The 17,331-nt window shown below is 38.5% G+C and overlaps 1 protein-coding gene across 6 annotated transcripts in view; it reads left to right on the top strand.

Annotated features, from left to right (window-relative positions):
* The window catches only part of B3galt1 (UDP-Gal:betaGlcNAc beta 1,3-galactosyltransferase, polypeptide 1), a 557,194-nt gene that overhangs the window by 307,978 nt on the left and 231,885 nt on the right, over window positions 1-17,331 (top strand). For all 6 annotated transcript variants that reach the window (NM_001379329.1, NM_001379324.1, NM_001379325.1 and 3 more), the window contains one exon: window positions 4,162-4,226. The gene's annotated coding sequence lies outside the window, so the exon portion shown is untranslated. The remainder of the gene's footprint in view (window positions 1-4,161; window positions 4,227-17,331) is intronic.

Below are 17,331 nucleotides of genomic sequence, written 5' to 3' on the forward strand. Positions count from 1 at the left end.
GCTAAGTGCATGAGGCCAGGGACCAGGCCTGCCATTCGTTCAACTCACAGTGGAGTGCCTGGTCATAATAGCTGCTTTTGAAAGAACTCTTGTGTATCCAAAAAGTACTTATAAGGACATAAACCTCCATAGGATTTGCACTGTATTCTCTCCAGCCCTCTAGAATTGTCACTGAAAGAGGGAAATTATCCTGAAAGATAAAGAGAATACATTAAGAAGTAATTTGCAGTTTCAACAGTTTCTGTGATTATAAGAAGGAGGAGGAGGAGGAGGAGGAGGAGGAGGAGGAGGAGGAGGAGGAGGAGGAGGAGAAGGAGAAGGAGAAGGAGAAGGAGAAGGAGAAGGAGAAGGAGAAGGAGAAGGAGAAGGAGAAGGAGAAGGAGAAGGAGAAGGAGAAGGAGAAGGAGAAGGAGAAGGAGAAGGAGAAGGAGAAGGAGAAGAAGAAGAAGAAGAAGAAGAAGAAGAAGAAGAAGAAGAAGAAGAAGAAGAAGAAGAAGAAGAAGAAGAAGAAAAGAAGAAGTATCTTTCATGTTTTCTGACATGCTTTTGTATGCTGCCTCCAACATATAGGGGAATCTTCATTTCCTAGAGGGTTACAATTTGACATCATCATGTTAGGTGACATTACCATTGTCAACTCTGGCATCTGGAAAGGTGTTCCATGGCTGAGTTTGCATGCAATGCTGTGAAACTTTCTGGTGATGAAATCAAGCAAATTCTATCACATTCTCTCAGAAAATCTTAACCTCAGATACTAGCAGGGGCGATATTTGCTAGGCATGAGAAACAACCACTCCAAGCTGCTACCCATGTGGCAGAAGCCTGATCCCCACAATATTTGTGTCACATTGAATATTGTGTCACAATTGAAGATGATTGTCACTAGTTTATCAACCTAGGCTGTGTAAGGGACAGATAGCTTGGCTTAAGTGAGCTTATTCATTTTCACTATTACAAGGGTAATATTCACTCAAAGTCTGCAGGTTCACAAAGTGAAGGGTAAATGCACTCTGGTGCTCAAAACAAAACGGTCTCTCCCTGCATAGAGTTTGAAATCCACTAAGAATGGTAGATATTTTTAAATTAAAGTATGCCTGATTATTAATCAGTTTTAATGATAGAAATTGAGGGTTCTGAGAGATGTTACCAAGGAGACCCTGCTTTACCTTGGGTGAAGAGGAACTCATCTCTAAAATGGTACCTCTAAAGAGATACTTTGGGGGGGAAGCTTGTCAATTTGTCTTTGGGTTATTGTTTCTCTTTCTGACTGGGCTTATATAACACATATTAGTTGAGGTTCTCAAGGATGGTGTGTCTGAAATCAAGGGTCTGGAAGATTCAATTTTTGATGAGGATGTTTTTTTCTAGATTGGAGAAAAATAGTATTCTCACTATAGAACATGGAGGAAGGACGTGTGGGGCAGGGATGAGAAGGAGAAAGAATGTATTGGTTTGCTACTTTTCTGGTTACTATAGTAACATACTTAAAGAAGGAAAATTTGTCTCTCCTAGGGATGAGTCCCCCTTATTGGTTGTCTAATGCAGAGTGTCTAGCCTGCAATCATATACAAAACACCAACATAAATGGATAGAGCACACTGTGTTTACGTATATTTATACATGCACATGTGTATGACAATAATACGATGAAAAAAATAGCCTACCAGTTTGAGACAGGGAGGTCATGGGAGGTGCTCATGGGAGTGTATCTGGGAGGATTTTGAGGGGAGAAAGTGGTGTAATTCTATTTTGGTTAAAAGTATATCGAGATGATATAGAAAAATAATTGTATTCAAAAGAAACAAGGAAAGAAAGGACTTATTTGGGATCTTAGTCTGAGAGCATATAGTCCATTATGATAAGGAGGACATGATAGTTTGTGGTTACGTCAGCAGGAGCAAAAGAATGCTCTAAAGTACTCCCAGTCCCATTATCCACTTCTTCCCTTGAAGCCCCACTTCCTGCAGTCTTCACACCCTCTCCAAACAATGCCACTGGCTGCAGATTAAATGTTCAGACCCAAGGGCCTGTGCGACATAGTTCAGACATAAACTAACAATAGAGAAAGAGAATATTAAAAAAAAGGTGCCTCTTTTTTAAAGAAAATATCAGTCTATTCACAGAAAACGGAGACTAAAATATTCATTATGAGAGTTAAAGAGTAAAAATAAGTGTGAGTGCCTGCAGATAGGGACATCCTGACTCATCCATAGAAAAGATTAATAATTCCTGTGTCCAATGAACCATGTGCAATAGACAAAGGGAAGAGACAGACAGACAGACAGACAGACAGACAGACAGACAGACAGAGGTTGGAGAGGAATTATGCAGACCTCGATGATGTGGGAAGGATTGAAATTCTACAATTTACTGAGGAAAATGAGGAACCTTTATTGATCTTAATCAGGGCCACTACATTCTTCCTTATTTCTGGTCACCTTGATGAGTGCATACCCAGCTAAAATGAGACAAGGTGACACTATGTATTCCTTCTTCAGCTCTCAGGTTTCAATGTTTCCTGCATTAGGTAATGCCTCCTTTACAAATGTTTATTCTTCATAATTTGTGAAATTTCCTATTTTAAATGCCACCCCTGATTGAAGTACTGGAAGGTGATCTGATTTTTATGAATTTAATAAAACGATATGCCTTACTAAGAAAATATGTGTCACCCAGCTGTGCTCAGATATGCATTAGAGCCTCTTAGACATGACCTTACCATTAGTAAACTAACTACATATTAGATAAGGTACCTCTAAACAAGGTTACGCATTGACTGGCAAATGAAAACATCATGGCTAAAAGATCGTGGGTTCATATCTGTATTTCACCTCCCAGTGTTGGAAAAATGTTTGCTGATTCTTTACCTTATGGTAACTTTTCTAGGACATAAGTACAGAGAATATTGAGAATTTCCAATATATTTGAGTGTCAGCTGGACTGTAGCATAGACTATGGCCAATAGACAAAGCGAGAAGCCTCCCTAACACTTGGCAGCTAATGTGAGGATAAGGAAACCTGTATGGGGCTTAGGTGTGGATAGGTACAGAGAGACAATGGTAAGGGTCTAGGACCACAGAGACATAGAGTTGGGAAAGTTTCTCTGGTTTCTTTTCTGACCTTGTCAGTTGCTATTTCATATTCCCAGAACACCCACAAAAGTACACTGTGAGAATATAATCTTACATAATGTGAGAATATAAATATGACCATTTTCTTTAAAATCCTTAAAGAATCACATTGACACTGAGCATTTTAATTGGACTATGATTGCTATCACCTTATTAGTGAAGTCTTAATCCATTTACTCTTTTGACATACATTTACTTGGCTCTTTTTAGGTTTTCTGAGACAGTGTTTCTCCGTGTAGCCCTGGCTGTGCTGGAACTCACTCTGTAGACCAGGCTGGCCTTGAACTCAGAAATCCTCCTTCTTCTGTCTCCCAAGTGCTGGGATTAAAGGCATGTGCCACCACTGCCCGGCCATTTGCTTGGGTCTTAAAGCTGCTAAAATTGTCACTATTAGGCACAAGTTCCTCTTAACTTCTAATATTCCGGTTAGGCACCCCATGCTAGCCAGGTTTTGACCTGTCATCTGGCAATCTTGTATAGAGAATCTCCTTTCCATCATCAAGCTATAAGATTCATTCTTCTCCAGGGTGGAAGTATATGATGTATATTAAGTAAAGAGTATATTGTGCAAAATAGTTACCATTAGCTACAAATGTGACATCTCTGAAGAACTTATCTTTTCTATTTTTAATCAATTCAATTAATGCTTCATCCCTTGATCTAAGAATGGTTTAAAAATAAAGTAGTCATTGATGAATGTTTTGTTCACTAATCATGAAGAGTGCCAAAAAATTCTTTAAATAAAATCTAAGAACTTCGATTAGTTAAGATTTAATAGTAAAGATAAAGCATTTTACAGTAGCAAAGAACTGACTGGAAAAGTATAGAGAGAAGCAGAAATGTAAGTGAACATCAAGCAGAGATGACGGTTACCTACTGAAAGTGCCTTTGTGCTTAGTGGCAATTCCATATTTTGTAGATGTCTCCCTCAAATGCCTATGTTTTGACAAAGAAAACTGATACCAACCCCAGTGGTTGGACACATTAATCACTTTATCAAACAAGATGTTTCATTTCTTTTTTTACCCAGAATTCACTTGGAAAAGTCACGTGGAGCAACTCCAGCTAAAGAAGCATGAAGACTAGTCTACTGGGGTGAGTCTTAAGAAAGGCTTATTACTGATAAATAGACATATGAAAAAATAAACTTAATTTTGGATAGTGTGAGCCATGTGGCCTGGAGTCATAGAACCTACTTAGAGCTACTTCTATGCAACAGTGGGGACAAAAGCTAATGTCTCCCAAAAAAGTGACCAAGACATAAATGTTTCTGAATCCTTTACTTAACCAAACCTACAGATGAAATATTATTATCTGTGGCTTATAGCTGTTAGTATCCTCCCCTGACTTGCTAACTAAAGCATCCTGTTAGAAGTCGCCCTTCAGAATATGTCTTCATCCTTTATTATTTGCAAGATACACATTTGTAAACTTGATTGACACATCAGAAATGAAGTTGCACCTTAAAACTGAGAGCATCTTTGGTTCAGTAAATTTAAGAAAAATTTAGCAATAGTAAGACAAATTAATTGACTACAAATCAGTGAATTCCATCCATGAGCATTTTTTATCAGGAATGGTTCATTGGACATGAGAGATGTACTATATTAACTCATAACATTTTAGCAAAGATGAATCATGAAGTAAGTGAGGCTACTGCATGGCACTATTTAAATAAGGAGAGTTATTAGTTACTGCTTTCAGACCACCAGTGAAAGAGAGTAAACTTTTCAGGAAGTATGCAAGGGGAAGACTCATTTGTGCTAACATTTTAAGGACCCCCTTAGACAAGTTAAATTCATTATGCTAAGCAGAGAACTTCTCCAACAAAACCGTAGACCATACAGTGATCACAGTATCTTGAAAGACAATGAGGGCCGAAACTTGGTAAAATCAAAAATGAGTTGGGATAAAAGTACCCACCTCACCAAGTTCATTTTCCCAGGTCTTCCAAAGTGTGTGTGTGTGTGTGTGTGTGTGTGTGCTGCTAAAGTTTCAGAGTTTAGATATGTACATGTGACAGTGTATGCATGGAACATACAAGAGAGAACAACTGTGCTTCAGTCTTCTCATTCCACCTTGTTTAACGCCAGGGCCAAGAAGTGGGAGTGGATGGGTAGGGGAGCAGGGCTGGGGGAGGGTATAGGGAACTTTCAGGATAGCATTTGAAATGTAAATAAAGAAAATATCTAATTTTAAAAAGGGAGAAAAAAGACAAGGTCTTGTAGTTCTTCACTTCATACACCAGACTAGCTGGCCCCCAAGCTTCAGCGATGCTCCTGGCTCGTCATTGTCCATCCAATATAGAAAAAGAGGAATTACAGACATGTAACTACTGTGGACTGCTTTACGTCAGTCCTGGGCATTTGGACTTCAGTTTTCATGCTTTTGCAGGAAGGGCTTTACTCACAGAGCTATCTCCTTGGTCCTTAAGATCTTGAAACAGTCAGGATTATTTTATTTGTGTCATAACTCTGTGTGTGTGTGTGTGTGTGTGTGTGTGTGTGTGTGTGTGTGTGTGTATGTGTGCTTTTTCCAAGGTCAATCAGAAATCAGAAACTAAAATTTGTCTCGAGGTTAGTCTCACTCCTAAAAGCAAGTTTATATCCTCCATAAAATATTGCCTAAAATTTTCATTGAGATTGGTTCCATGTTTGACGATGCTGAAATGGGTTTAGAGGTATTTTTCTCTTTCTTTTGGTTTATTCTTTTTGTAACACTTTATTTTCTTTTGTGTGCTATTTGCATTATATCACATGAAGACTGTGAGAAATATTTAATATTTGTTAGTAGTATGTAACTTATAACTACCTGTTTTATAATTACCTTTTTAAAATTACTGAAAAGCTGCATAAAGGTTTGTCAATCCCAACTGATCAGCCATCCACTGACTTATATCAGCTTAAGGCATTTACCATTCCCCTGGGCCCAATCTCACCCCATAAAGAACAGAGAGCTGAGTCTAATTGGAAATAAATTTCAAACTTATATTATGTGGGATAGACACTTCATTCTCCACAAGTAACTTGTCATGGAAGTACACAGGATTTCAGAAGTGTTCCTGTGTCTATACAGATTAAAAGTACAGGTAAAATAGAAATGTCTAAGCCTATCTTACTTCTCCCTTCAAATAATTTAAAATCCAAGTCATGCTCTTCAAAGGTTTTTTTTTTAAGTGTATACCAGTCTGAAACACCAAAGTCCACAAAATGCCACAGAAGTAAGAGTGCATGCCTGACCTTTGAGACAGTCTAGTCTGGCTACACTCACTCTGACCTGTACAGTTCAGTCCTTTTTACAGCCGCTTTAGAATTTCTTTACGTGTCGTGCTTTTAAGTAACTACCCAATGGCAGAAAGAGTTCCCCCAACCAATCAGTGCTACCTGCAGTGTAAAGCAGAATAGTACTCCCTCAGCATGATGACTTCAAAGATAAAAATGAAAACATAAAACAGATAAACACCACCTGAGGGTGAATGTGGTATTAAATACTAAGTCAGAGCGCCCTGCACTCGAGTTTGTATTTTACATGTAGAAGAACTTCACTGACAACCGTTTTCCTTGTCAAAACAGACCCTTTGTATTAGTGTTGTAATTAAACACATGACATGATGGATTCTAAACTATAGCTTCTCTTCAGTCTGTCTATAATTAATTTTCTTCGTTGTAATCTTTGGACACCGACTCTTCTTTCTGAATCCCATTTAAGTTCTGTAAAGCTTGCCCATCAACTTGAGAATTATCTCTGTGCGTATGAAGAGGTACAGTGAGGAATAATGGGCATAGAGATAGCTGTGGTACTATTTGCCTTTTGCTTGAAAGGGGGCCATGTAAAAAGACACCACACTTGGATAACGGAAAACATGCAGGCTTCTGTGCCTGACTAGGTGTGTGACTGTACGTATGTAAATGTGCATGCCTCTGTGTGTGTGAATATGTGTGTGCTTGGGGGGCAGTGCGCAGGTGTATGTGTTTTCTATGGGGATTTAAGCATTGGAACCATGCCAATATGTGTGAAAAAATCCGAAATACTTTCATTTTGAAGGGGACAATTTTCAGCTCAAGTGAAACTAAAAATAAAGGGGTTAAGAAAAAGAAGACAGGATTTGGAAAGAAACAGAAAGTTGCTCATGACAAGAATAAAAACTATTTTCGTAAGTACTATAACTTTGTCCATTTCTTGCTAAAATGACAGTGGGTCCTAGCCATATCAAGATGTTTTATTTGAATTGAATCATAACTGTATAAATATTCTATGCAAAACCTCCATAGACCACCCCTGCTGATCTCCTGCTGACTTTGCCCCTCCCTTCATCTCCCAACAAGAACTGTTGCTTTCAGCAGTCCCAGGGAGTTTCCCAACCTACTCCATCCTGCTAAGACCACAACACACCTGCTAAGTAGGAGCCAGGGTTTCTCTATCATTTCACAACAAGAACACTAAAATAAGATAACATCTTTTGAGCATTATTATTAGACTGTGCTAAAAAAAATGTTGTTAAATAGGAAATGTTTATTTAAAATGTGTCTGAAGAAAATGCAGTGTTCTTTACATTTCCTGGTGCTTTCTCTTATTCAGTGACCAAAAACTAGGGGCATATTGAGACAAACACAATTGTCCCCTTCTTCCTTCTATGACTGCTAGTAACTTGTTAGTGAGGGATGTTAAAACTAATAGACTATAAGGATTTACCTTGTGTCTGTTCATAATATGTACTCTGTGGGATGACAATACTAAAATTATTTTGCAAGCCAATATATTTACTTATAGTTACTGTGGAAATTCTTGGAGTCCTTGTATTGTGACATATTATCACACATCAACATGCTAATTGGGTAAAATCTGGAAAGAATAGACACTATATTCAGGGTCTTCAGGACCTTAGCAGATCATAGAACCTGACCTGTACAATGTCCCTTCAAGACAAAAAGGACAATTACCTAATATATTGCTGTGGACTCATAGTTCAGTCACCACACTAACAGTGGCATGATTCTCATGCTGTGAATGAACTCACATTGTGGACCAGAGTAGAAAGGTTTTCTAGTGAGAATCCTTTAGGAAGGCAATAGGCTGGGCAGTGTCTAGAGCTCAGCTTGCAGTGGAAGACAGCAGGCCTTCCACCCACATAGAGGGGTTGTCTCCATCTGGAAGAAGTATTTCTTTAGTTAGGGAAAGTTTCTTTTGTTTGCAGTTCCATGGGATCCAGTTCTCACTGCAAAGGAGGTCATTCAACATTGACACATGCAGGGTTCTGGGAAGTTAGTGTGAGCTTTGTGTCATTTCTAAACGCCAAACAAATAAGGGCATCACTGGCTGATCAAAGTTCAGCCCCAGTCTAAAGCCCAGGACATGGAGTTCTCATGTCCAGGTTTGTGTCTGTGAGATTATAGCATTTCACAGATGGCAGCTTGGGATTCCTATAACAAACTTACAAGAATTCCCTAATTGGGAAACTGACTTCTTTCTACTCTCTTATCTATGGCCTTCCCTCCACATATACAGTTTCATATTTATACCATAATTTAATTCATATCCAGATTAAGTGAAATCTCAAGGAAGATGGTGTTTATCTACTATCCATGGTCATTTTATTTCAGTGCAGTAGAGTGTTGGGTACGTAGATGCTACTAACGTAACTGCTCTATGTAATCAGTGAAACTTGTGTCTCCATAGTGCAAGTATATTTAACTGTGTTTTGCAAGTTGGCTTATTGCTTTAGCATTTATATTCCTTAGTTTTCCCTTCTCAATATATGCTCTTCTAGAAACTTTAGTAAGGCTATTCATATAGTTGAATAGTTTCTCTATAATCAATGTTTCTTCCTGCTCCTGGGTGGGTAGGTCTTATCTACCATCCATTTTCTCCAAAACATAGTGAATGGATACTTAATGCCTGTGATAGAGTCCTGATATTTCCAGAAGTATACATTCCTGGAGTTGTCTATAAGTGGGCATGAGGCATCTTTCAGCCAGCGTTGTTTACCTGAGATGGTTCACTATACTTGGTCAGTTGTTCAGTATTATATCCCTAGATGAATGGTCCATAATTTCTCTGATTTCAAATTATTAATTATCTCTTTTACTTGTTACTATATTTATTTATTAGGTCATATATTACATCCAGAGCACAGTTTCCCCTCCCTCCTTAACCCTCTACTTCCCCCATCCATCCTTCACCTTCTCCTTCCCCATCCACTCCTCCTCAGTTCCCTTCAGAACAAGGCAGGCTTTCCAAGGATCTCGAACAACCATGGGATGTTTGCATCATTGTTGCAAGAAGATTAGGCAGTCCCTTCATATTAAGGCTGGCTGAGGCAACCCAGGGTGAGGACATGGGTCCCCTAAGCAGGCATAGGCATCAGAAACAGCCCTGCTCTCTCATTAAGAGTCCCACAAAAAAACACCAAGCTATACAACTGTAATGTTTATACATAGAGCCAAAGACAGACCCATGCAGGAACCCTGATTGTTATTTCAGTCTCTACGAGACCCTATGGCCCAGGTTTGTTGCTGTTGTGGGTTTCCTTGTGGTGTCCTTGACCCTTTTGGCTCCTAAAATCATTCGTCCTCCTCTTCAGCAGGATTCCCTGAACTCTGCCTAATGTTTGGTTATGGGTCTCTGCATCTGTTTACATCAGTTGCTGTCTTGAGTTAGGTACTGACCTATGAGGATAGCAGAATACCATTAGGCGTTAGGCATCATTTCACTGACTTCTTTTCTCTAGCTGTGTTTGGCTCTATCCTAGGTCTCTGGGCAATCCAGCCTCTGGTTTTTGAGCTTACAGTAAAAGTGAGGGATGAGCTCCCTTTGGTGACATGGGTCTCAGGCTGAACCTGTGAGTAGTTAGCCCCTTCCAGAACTTCTGTGCTGCCTTTACCCCAGCACATCATGCTGGCAGGACACATTGTACGACGAAGGTTTAGGGGCTGGGTTGATATTCCAGTCTCTTTACTGGAAGTCTTGCCTGGTTATAGGAGAAGGTCAGTTCAGGCTAGATAATGTCTACCTAGTAGATTCCTGGAGACAACTGGAATTGTGTGGCAATTAAAGGGCAAGGTACAAACCAACTTGGAATGGTAACTCCCAGGAATCTTTGAGGGTACAATAGAAACTCCCAGGAATCTATTAGGAACCCTAGCTAATTGTCTTTTAAAAATTACTTTTAACTATGTGGATGTGAGTACAGCATTTTCCAAGGCCAAAGGTATCAGATTCCTGGAACTGTAGGTACAGATGGTTGTGAGCCCCTGATGTGGGTGCTGGCACTCAAACTCAGATCATCTGAAAGAGCAAGCAGTACATGCTCTTACCAGCTGAGCCATCCCTCCAGTCCATACTGGTTGTCTTTTGTCATGAGATTTTAGCCTACAAAGATAAAACACAAGACTGTAGAGCACTGAATATCTTAGAAAATTCTTCAGGAACCACAGCCAAAGCTAGGCCACCAGGAACTGAGAGAGACTCTCCCACAGAATCTCAGTTCTGTTCTAATAACTAAGCAAGTGCTTGGACACAAGGAGTCAGAGACTACATGAAGTAGCGGAGGAGTGCAGGTCTAAAGGTGAGACAGGACAGCATACCAGCATTTACCTGGGTCAATGTAATTTTTTAAGGTCTAGAAAGAAACATTGTTCTAGATTATGAAAGTTATAAAATTTAAAAAAAAACTTGATATCCCAAATTCAATAGATTGTGTTTAATTAAGTATAACAACAAGAACAATCAATTGATAGCAATTAGAAAACACTTAGAGATGTTTCAGTAGTCAGTGGATATTTGTCTATATTTGATAATTATTGCTAACTTCATCAAGCATGAAAAGGGCTGTGGAGGATCATGTTGGATAGATATATTGGTACTGATGAATACTGAGACATTCCTGAACACATTCAGTTTATTGTGAAGTGACTCATCAAGGGGGAGGGAGGTGATGAAAGAAAATCAGAATAGAATAAACAACTAAGACAAAAATTTTGAATTTTTCATCCAGTTGATTGTACTATGGGTGCTCCATTATGCCAAGCTTTGTATTTTATTATGCATTTGAAAATTCTCACATAAATAGTTTTTATACTATATATATGTATATACACATATATACATATATATGTGTGTGTGTATACACATATATATGTAGATAGATAGATAGATAGATAGATAGATAGATAGATAGATAGATAGATAGATAGGCAGATAGACAGACAGACAGACAGACAGACAGCATGTCCAAAAAACAGAGAAAAATAAAACAAAAAAACTAGGAGTGGACAAAGCAATCTCATTGTGTGCCTTTCTCCCCCTTACAGTTTAATTGCCTTTGTAATTTTGGATTGGTAATCGGGAAAATCTGAGTCCTGCCTGTTTTTTTTGTTTTTTGTTTTTTTGGTTTTTTTTTTCCTAGAAAGTAAGATTAAGAGAACAAACAAAAGAAATTTTACTTTTCATGTTTTTTTTCAATATTACTTTATTTAGTACAGATTCATATGTAGTTCAGTTTTATCTCTAATGACTATATTAAAGCATTATACAAAATTCTTTGAGTTAATCATGATTAGCCTTTTACCCCCCAAATTATTTATGTTTCTCTGAAGTATAAGCAGCCCTGAAATATGATAGGACAGATACATGGTCTGAAAGAAATGACTTCATACAAAATGCCATCTGGCTACAATGAATGTGCCAGAAAAAAAAAAAAAAGAAACAAAATAAAACAAACAAAAAGAACAAAGCAAATCAGAAACCACAGGTCAGACAAGACACAAAAACCTGAGGATCGGATAAGACAGTGTGCTGCAGATTTGCCATGTGTCAATGTATAAAAGATATATAGGTAGATAAGTCCTTTATATTCCCCCCATCTCTCTCACACACACAGATACACATACATACACACACAGGTACACACATAAACACATATACACACATCTACACACATTCCAGAAAGACAAACAACACACCCACTTCCACACATGTATACTTGATTCAATAGTCTCTTTCACTGTTACAACACTCAATTATTTCTGTTGAGGGTATGACTCTCTGCTAGCTGGGCTACAGTGCTCTTTAGCAATGGATGTCTGCACCTATTCTCAAGCTTTTATCTCCTTCTCCTTCTTACCTAGCTCCTTTTTCAAAAGAGATGAAAGAATAACGTAACCAGCTAGGCGATGGTGGCACACACCTTTAATCCCAGCACTTAGGAGGCAGAGGCAGGAGGATTTCTGAGCTTGAGGCCAGCCTGGTCTACAGAGTGAGTTCCAGGACAGCCAGGGCTACACAGAGATACCCTGTCTCGAAACAAAACAAAAAGCAAACAAGGAATAAAGTAACCAGAACTAGGAAGTAATGGGTAAGCTAAAAGCAAGTTTGTGAGTAGCCAAAGAGATTAAAACTCTTAAGATGGTGTTGTCTCCATCCTTCTGTAGGAGTGCTCTGGTGGGGGCAGTTCAAGACAGAACATAGATGCTAAAGGTTACTTCTGAAAGGTGTTCTATGGCAATTATTTCACAATGTGCTACAATGGCTGCTGCTCACCAGTCTACTTGTTACTGTCCTTGCAACCTCAGTCTGTTGCTGTATTATTCTCTCATATCTGGCTGTGTCTGTAGACTGCAAGCATTCACATAGTGAATTGAATTGTAGGTGTAGCTTCCAATTTTTGTTTGTGGCCACTGCATTAGTCTCTAAGACACTAAAGCACGGTGAGGATTCTCTGCTGTCAGTAATGCTTCACTAGCCAGTAACACTGCCATACCAATGCCAGCTGCAGCCAGAGTGTCATTTTTGGTCCCTTAGGGTGTAGGGTGCCTGTGTACTATAATGATATACTCTATAATTGTCTTCTATTACCAAATCCCTTCTCTCACTCACTGAACCAATAGCTAAAGTAAATTAGATGATGACTCTGTAACACTGGTAGTGTGAACAGGGCCAGGGGTCAGAATCAAGCAAGCTGCATCTTTTGCACTTGTGACAAGTACTTGTGCATGGGACACTCTATGGTGCTTCTTAGGATAAATGAATAAAATCAGAACAAGTATGGTGTCTGTAAATTCCAGACTCTCAGATGTGCTGGTGAGATGGGTTTATGTCTATACTGATCCACTGGGTTTTGTCTAATCTCCTTTATAATTAAGCCTGGAAAGCTATCGCTTCCTGTATTTTATAAACAATATACTTGTAATGCTGCATCATGTATATTTCATAGAATGGCAGTCATAAATGAAAACATGGTTTAAATGACATATTATGGACTTAAAGTGAATCACTCTGCTTACACTAAGTCTCCAGGGCCCCTGCTTCCTCATAGTCAACAAGCAATTGCCTTATGCTTTTACTGCATCTGCAGTGAAGTTTGTGTTTGCAAACTTACAAGTCTGGGGGAGTTAGGAAGAAAGGAGGACAAATACTCCTGGGGTCCCCTGGCATAATGACGACTGAGGCTCACAGGGGAAGACTAAACCCATCATCCAATAACATCCATGCCAGATTCTAAACAGACTTTCAGACTAAATAAATAAATAAATAAATATTTAAAAAGAAACATTGTATTTATGACATTCTTTGATTTTATTGTGTATTTTCTTAATTTGTTAAGGAACAGAATAGACTAGTATTTTAAGCTGATAAGGAAAACAAAAACAAAAACAAAAAACCCCCACAAGGCCTTACTTGTACTTCCGGGGTATTTCTAGAATAGCATTTTGAGAGTCAGTAAGAAGAAAGTAGCACCAGTAGAGGAGCCTAGTTCCAGCCTTGCCATTGATTAACTGTTTAAACTTAGACACATTACTTTTCTGGCCTCTGATTTCCTGTTCAAATAATTCAAGTCCAACATGCTTTGCTAATACACTTTTTAGCTCCATTGATCTGTCTACGGTAAGGGAAATATGTTGTGCTCAGCTAATAGTTCCACAAATCTAAATTTCTCATTGAGACATAAATGATAAGAGCTAAAGACATGACTAGCACTGGCTGCCCTTCCAGAGGACACAGGTTTAATTCCCAGCAACCACATGGTTACTTACAACTCTGTTACTCTAGGGGCAGGGGATCTGGTGCCCTCTTTGGGCCTCTGCAGGTACTGTAATGTGTAAACATACATAGATGTAATGTGTAAACATACATGGATGTAAGGTACCCATATACACACAAATAATTATCAATTATTTTAAAGATGCAGACTTTTAGAAGTATGGAATTCCAATCATTCTGCTGCTGTGTATTTGTGTGTGTGTGTGTGTGTGTGTGAGAGAGAGAGAGAGAGAGAGAGAGAGAGAGAGAGAGAGAGAGAGACTCATTATAGCCCATGACACATCATTGAGATAAAGAGAGATGAGGGCTCTAACTTAAACTCGTCACTGTATGTAGCATTAGCACTAAGAACAGTTAGTTTGCAAACTAAATATTTGCAGATCACAATTGGCACTATGCTTGATATGAGATACCTGATTTTCTATGATTACAGAATTAATATACATTATATTTGTAATCGATCCAAAATAGATACACATCAAGAAAGGATTTGTCTGAGTATCCTTAAAATTATTCATTCATAGTAAGTTTTTAGTTAATTGACAGACTATCACTTTTTCCTATATTGTTATAACTTAACTTAATCCACAAATTATGCATTAAGCAATCATTGTCCACTTACACTGACACACGAACAAGGGGCAGATGGACTATACTACCTCAGATCAGCTTCCCTCCTACTTATGTGGTTGCATATCAAATAACCTTGCAGTAACTAAAATCTCTGCTGTCTTTTTTTTTTTTTTTGCAAGTTTTTGAAGGACACACAAGCTTTCATTGAGCCATCTGTGTATAAGTGATGTCTCATTCCCCAGATCCAGACACAAAAGTCGCCTGCTGCCATTGTTGATCAAAAGACATAATTTAACTAGCATACAAATCAGGAAAAAGTGAACTCGTCCCTGTGTGTGGCTAATACCTCCATTCCACACTCCCTTGATGTCAAACCCCAAAGACCCTACCAGGACAAGTACGCACTATATGAAGCTGGATGAAAGAGACCTGTATTTGGAATTGTCTGTCACACCAAAGGGGAGGGGGGCGATATTCATTCTAAGATTAAATGATAAATTAGAATATTCTTTATCAAAACTGAAGTTGCCAAGAGTCTGTATTAAATGATGTTCCAAATAACATCTCTTTGGGTAAGTTCTTTTGATCTAGGAAGTATGCTGTGAGGTGAGCCAAGCACTGATAAAATATTTACCTGACTCTGGAAGACTTTTTTCGCTTAGAATACGCTGACCTCACTTCTACTTCAGTGAATTCTGCTCAAGGCTGGCACCTCAGCTGTTGCCTCTGAATGGGGGAAGGTTTCTTATCTTCAGAACATTGTTTCATCCTCAAAACATCCCGGGCCCCAGGGTTTTCCTTGCAACACGATTTTCTATACAGGTCTGTATCCACTACTAGCAAAAGCAGACTACCTGTGTTCTCCATTTCTGTCCTCACTGAAGGCTTTGAAATACAAACATTTTGTTCTCTAATGGCTTTTGTTTTTAGGCTATCAATTGCTATCTAAAGTTCTGAAAAACTATATCAAAGCCTTTTGTTTGTTTTACTTCTGGTTTGATTTTTTTTTTTTTTCATCAAGAACAAAACGTTTTCCTAGTTAGGTTTCTATTATACAAGATAGAAGTCACAAATTAGTAGCTTTGGGCCAGATATATGTCACAAATATTCTTTTTACATTGTATAGTATCAGCAAAATAATTGGATTAATTTTAATTAATTAATTCTAAATGGTAGCATTTAAAGTGGTAAAGGTTTTCCATGCAAATCTCTAATTGTTGCATTTCCTCCAATATGTTCCAACCCTCTCATACAGAAGCTTTAAGAACAAAAATCTCATCTTTCTCATTTCTACTGCATACAGCCTGGTCTCTGTTGGCTTTTGAACTTTGAACCTCATTTTAAACAGATAGGGCCCACATGCCACATATTAACATTTTAAAAGAATCTATGTATGCCTGAGTGAGCATGTTTTTATAAAGATGTTTATGTGTGTGCATGGAGGCCACAGGTAGACCTGGTAGACATTCCATGGATGCTCTCCCCCTCACCTTTACAGATAACTATCTCTTACTGCACCCATAGCTCGCCACATGACTAGGCTGTCTGGCGAACAAGTACTGGGCACCCGCTTTCTCTACCTTCCATGTGCCAGGGTTATAAATGTGTGTGAGACCATGCTCACCTTTATGGGTGCCATGGAATCTAAACTTGGTCCTTATGCTTGTGCTGCAAGCAATTTTCTGACCAAGCCATCTACCTGGCACCTGCAAATGAGTATTTTATTTTTATCATTTCATAAGATTCTACATATGTTGAGCTCACTTGAAATTTGGCCTAACTATCCAAATTTTATTTGTAAAGGCATCTCCAAATTGACTTTTTTCATTAATTTTCCAATCCTGTCCCTGATAAACATGAACTTGGAACTCTGAGCGAGAGCTAAAATGTGAACTGAAAATACAAATGGGTTCTTAGAGTGCTTATAAGCCAATTGGAAAGACAGTCATCTGAAAGACCATTGGTAATAATTTACTGGTGCTGTTTCAATAGCACACATCATGATCAACTCTCTACTTTCTTGATACTGCAGCTTCATGTATGTAGTGAGCTACTGAACCAGTTCCGATTAAACCGTCAATTTTCTCCACCTTCTGGAGATGGACTGAATATATAGGATGCTTTGTGAATATTTTCTTCTGCTATCCCACCCTGTGCATATTTTGACAATAATACCTACCAACGTGGGAGTCCTGTCCAGATTAAACTGAATAATTCATATATATCTTCCAAATAATGTTTGGCAGATGATGGTGCAAAGCATGTTAGCTTTTATGACTAATACATTCCTGCTTAGTTCTTGCTGACAACATTGTTATCACAGTTAGACGTTCCCTACTTGAAACCTTGTCCTTTGGTTTTCCTTTCCTGACATCACACTATCGATTGGCACAGTTCTTCTCTTCTAGTTCCTTCTCTTGTTAGACTTGTAAATGCCTGAGTGTTGTGGGGTTCCATACTTGGCCTTCTATTTTCTATCTACTCCTTCACTATAATAATTGTATCCTGTCCATGGCTTTAGAGGTTACTGCTGCTCTCATGACTGTTCTATTTATATTCCTTTCTTGACGACAAACGTTCATAACCAAAA

This window comes from Mus musculus, chromosome 2 (assembly GCF_000001635.26).
Source record: "Mus musculus strain C57BL/6J chromosome 2, GRCm38.p6 C57BL/6J".
Classification (NCBI taxonomy): domain Eukaryota; kingdom Metazoa; phylum Chordata; class Mammalia; order Rodentia; family Muridae; genus Mus; species Mus musculus.